The sequence below is a fragment of the Amblyraja radiata genome, chromosome 7, assembly GCF_010909765.2.
Source record: "Amblyraja radiata isolate CabotCenter1 chromosome 7, sAmbRad1.1.pri, whole genome shotgun sequence".
Taxonomy (NCBI): Eukaryota; Metazoa; Chordata; class Chondrichthyes; order Rajiformes; family Rajidae; genus Amblyraja; species Amblyraja radiata.
Window position 1 is genome coordinate 36193956 of NC_045962.1, and position 4948 is coordinate 36198903.

Here is a 4948-nt window from a genome sequence, read left to right on the forward strand (position 1 = left end):
AATGGACCAATTTTATCCCTCGTTATCCTTTTGCTATTAATATAGCTGTAGAAACCCTTTGGGTTTACTTTCACCTTACTTGCCAAAGCAACCTCATATCTTCTTTTAGCTTTACTAATTTCTTTCTTAAGATTCTTTTTACATTCTTTATACTCCTCAAGCACCTCATTTACTCCATGCTGCCTATAATTATTGTAGATCTCCCTCTTTTTCCGAACCAAGTGTCCAATTTCCCTTGAAAACCATGGCTCTTTCCGATTTTTACTATTTCCTTTCAACCGAACAGGGACATAAAGATTCTGTACTCTTAAAATTTCACCTTTAAATGTATTCCATTTCTCTTCCACATCTTTCCCATAAAACAAAATGTCCCAATTTACTCCTTTTAAATCCTTTCGCATCTCCTCAAAGTTAGCCTTTCTCCAATCAAAAATCTCAACCCTAGGTCCAGTTCTGACCCTCTCCATAATTATATTGAAACTAATGGTATTGTGATCACTGGTCCCGAACTGTTCCCCAACGCATACCTCTGCCACCTGACCCGTCTCATTTCCTAACAGGAGGTCCAGCACCGCCCCTTCTCTAGTAGGTACTTCTATGTATTGCTGCAAAAAACTATCCTGCACACATTTTACAAACTCCAACCCATCGAGCCCATTTACAGAATGTGTTTCCCAGTCTATGTGTGGAAAATTGAAATCTCCCACAATCACTACCTTGTGCTTACTACTAATATCTGCAATCTCTTTACATATTTGCTCTTCCAATTCTCGCTCCCCATTTGGCGGTCTATAATACACCCCTATAAGTGTTGCTACCCCTTTCCCATTTCTCAGTTCCACCCAATAGCCTCCCTAGACGAGCCCTCTAATCTATCCTGCCAAAGCACTGCTGTAATATCTTCCCTGATAAGCAATGCAACACCTCCACCTCTTGCCCCTCCAATTCTATCACACCTGAAGCAACGAAATCCTGGAATATTTAGTTTCCAATCACAGCCCTCCTGCAACCATGTTTCACTGATCGCCACAACATCATACTTCCAGGTGTCAATCCAGGCTCTAAGTTCATCGCGAAGTTCATCCCGAGGAAATAGGCCCGAAACGTCGCCTATTTCCTTCGCTCCATAGATGCTGCTGCACCCGCTGAGTTTCCCCAGCAATTTTGTGTACCTTCTAAGTTCATCCACCTGTCTTACAATGCTCCTAGCATTAAAATATACACATTTAAGAAACCCACCCTCTCTTATTCTCTGTTTATTGTCTTTTTCTTCTCTCTCCCCTACATTTTGGGTCAGAGTGCTACCATTCTCTGCCTCCTGCCTCACACACTGACTGCTAGCTTTCCCAATTTGAGTCCCTCCCCCCAACCATACTAGTTTAAAGTCTCCCCAGTAGCCTTTGTTCAAGTGCAACCCGTCCTTTCTGTACAGGTCCCACCTTCCCCAAAAGAGGTCACAATGATCCAGAAACTTGAATCCATATCCACTGCACCAGTCCCTCATCCACTCATTTAACCTCCACCTCGCTCCATTCCTACTCTCACTGTCGCGTGGCACAGGCAGTAATCCTGAGATTGTTACCTTTGCAGTCCTTCTCCTTAACTCTCTACCTAACTCCCTAAATTCTTCTTTCAGGACCTCTTCTCTTTTTTTACCTATGTCGTTGGTACCTATATGTACCACAACTTCAGGCTCCTCTCCCTCCCATTTCAGGATTTCTTGGACCCGTTCAGACACATCCCTGACCCTGGCACCAGGGAGGCAAACTACCATCCGGGTCTCTTGTCTGCATCCACCGAATCGCCTATCCGACCCCCTGACTATAGAGTCCCCTATTACAATTGCCCTCCTCTTCTTTTCCTTACCCTTCTGAGCAACAGGACAGGTCTTTATGCCAGAGGCCCGGCCGCTGTCGCTGCCCCCAGGTAGGCTGTCTCCCCCACCCTTACTCAAACATGAGTACTTATTTTCAAGGTGTACAGCCACCGGGGTACTCACCAGTCCCTGCCTCTGCCCGTTGCCCTTCCTAACTGTGACCCAGTTTTCTGTCTCCCGTGGTCTTGGAGTGACCACCTCCCTGGAACTCCTATCTATGACCTCTTCGCTCTCCCTGAGCAGACAAAGGTCATCGAGTTGCTGTTCCAGGTTCCTAACACGGTCCCTTAGGAGCCCCATCTCGACGCACCTGGCGCAGATGTGGACGTCTGGAGGGCACTCAGACTCCATGACCTCCCACATCTGACATCCAGAACAGTAAACTGCCCTGGCCCTCATTCTCCCCCTTAACCGAATACAATAAAGCCTTACCCGGGATACAAGCCAATCAGCTGCTTCCTCTAGTCCTGTAACGGCTGCTTCCTCTAGTCCGTTCGACCAATCAGAGGCTTCCACCAGCCCCCTTAATTTGAAGTGTGATCTGCGAATGGAACGTTGCAGATTTTGATAGTCCTCCCTCTGTAACGGCTCCTGGGCCTCTGTTGAGACAAGCCCCGCGATGGTTTTTTTTAACTCACCACACAAAGGTCGCTCCTCCCTCTGTAACGGCTCCTGGGCCTCTGTTGAGACAAGCCCCGCGATGGTTTTTTTAACTCACCACACGGAGGTCGCTCCTCCCTCTGTAACGGCTCCTGGGCCTCTGTTGAAACAAGCCCCGCGATGGGTTTTTTAACTCACCACACGGAGGTCGCTCCTCCCTCTGTAACGGAAAAAAACGCTGCCACTTACGGCTATGATTTTTGGCCATCTTACTCAGAGTACCCCTCTGCTATGCAGGACAAGAGGATTTTTCCCATTGGTGAAAAGTAAAAGAGTTATTAGTGTTTAAAATATGTTGAGATTCTCTCTCCTGAAGGCCACGCCCTTTCCGGAGGGACTATAAAACCCGGAAGTGTTGAGTGCCTCAGTCAGTCTCTGCAAGATGGGGGAGTGAGAGGGTCATGTCTCTCAGTCTGAGCTGTGAATAACACTGAACACATGTCTACTAAACTGTGAGTGTGGTTTTACTGACCTTCAGTGCCCTTAATGTGGTTTGAAAATGAAAATGTGGTTGGTTTGAAATAAAGCACAGCAAATGGTTGGTGGTGGTTGGTTTAAAATAAAGCACAGCAAATGGTTGGTGGTAGTTGGTTTGAAATAATGCACAGCAAATGGTTGGTGGTGGTTGGTTTGAAATGGCAAATGATTAAAAGTCTAAACTTGACAACTTTCTGTTTGCACTGTATATTGATTTTAGATAAAACGCTACCACTTACGGCTGTGATTTTTGGCCATCTTATTCAGTCCCCCTCCGCTCATCAGGTGCAGAGAATTCTTCCCATCAATGAAAAATAAAAGTGTTATTAGTGTTTAAAAAATGTTGAGAATCTCTCTCCTGTCAATCACGCCATGAAGGTCACGCCCCTTCCGGTGGGAGGGGGGAGGGATTATAAAACCCGGAAGTGTGGGTGTGGCTCAGTCTCTGCAAGATGGGGGAGGGAAAGGTCATGACTGTCTGAGCTGTGAATCAACTGAACACACTGAATGTCTACTGAACTGTGAGTGTAGTGTTTTGTGGTGTTTTGTGTGGTGTTTTGTGTGGTTTTATTGTGGTTTCACCCTGCTTGAAATGGTATGAAACTGCATTTGAATGTGGTGGCCTACACCCTGCATGAAATAGTATGAAACTGCATTTGAATTTGGTGGCCTTACACCCTGCATGAAATGGTCTGAAACTGCATTTGAATTTGGTGGGCTTGCACCCTGCTTGAAATGGTATGAAAATGCACTTGAATTTGGTGGCCTTGCACCCTGCTTGAAGTGCTCGGAAACTGCACTTGAATTTGATGGCCTTGCACCTTGCTTGAAGTGGTGTAAAACTGCACTTGAATTTGGTGGCCTTGCACCCTGCTTGAAATGGTATGAAAATGCACTTGAATTTGGTGGCCTTGCACCCTGCTTGAAGTGCTCGGAAACTGCACTTGAATTTGATGGCCTTGCACCTTGCTTGAAGTGATGTAAAACTGCACTTGAATTTGGTGGCCTTGCACCCTGCTTGAAATGGTAGGAAACAGCATTTGAATTTGGTGGCCTTGCACCCTGCTTGAAATGCAATTTCAAGGAAAAGCCGTGAGTCAACTGCCAGCCCACCAGCCGTGAGTGATCAGCCAGCACATCAGGCTTGAGTGACTGAGCTGCCACCCCAAGAATCTTTTTGGCCCACAATGTCCATACCAGCCCTCTGGAAACCAGTCCCTTCAGCCCACAACACCCATACTAGCGCTCCAGAAAGCCCCCCCGCCCCCCACTATCGGAATCGGTGGCGAGGTGGAATATTGCGTTGGGGGACCAGCCCTCCCTTGTGAATATGGGACCTAACGGGTCCCATGTTGTATATATATATGTTACACAAAGGTGTAAAGGCATATATAGACATATACAAAGGTATATACACGCGCACACACACACACACACACACACACACACACACACACACACACACACACACACACACACACACACACACACACACACACACACACACACACACTTACTCTAGTGTGTACATACATATATATATATGTTAGACTAAGTAGGAACCGTTAGGTTCCATGTTCACACGGGAGGGCTGGTCCCCCATCGCATAGTATATATATATAACTAAGATCAGGTCACATGTGTCTCAAGACACTCCCTGGTGTCTGACAGATGATGTCAAGTGGCTCTAGGACACATTCAGGCTGACCATGCATTGTATTTGCTGTGACCATGTTGCCTATCCCCCACTGCTGCGGACACAGAGCCATTGAAAATATTCACGAAGTAAAACGATGTGTACTTGTGCACTGACATGTCATTCATAAACTGAAACTATCTTTGATATCCTGGAAGTATTTATACAAGATGCACTCTGCATCGCGTTTGCTCTATGCTTTGGTTTAACTTCCCTTTCCTCTTTGAATGCCTGGATAA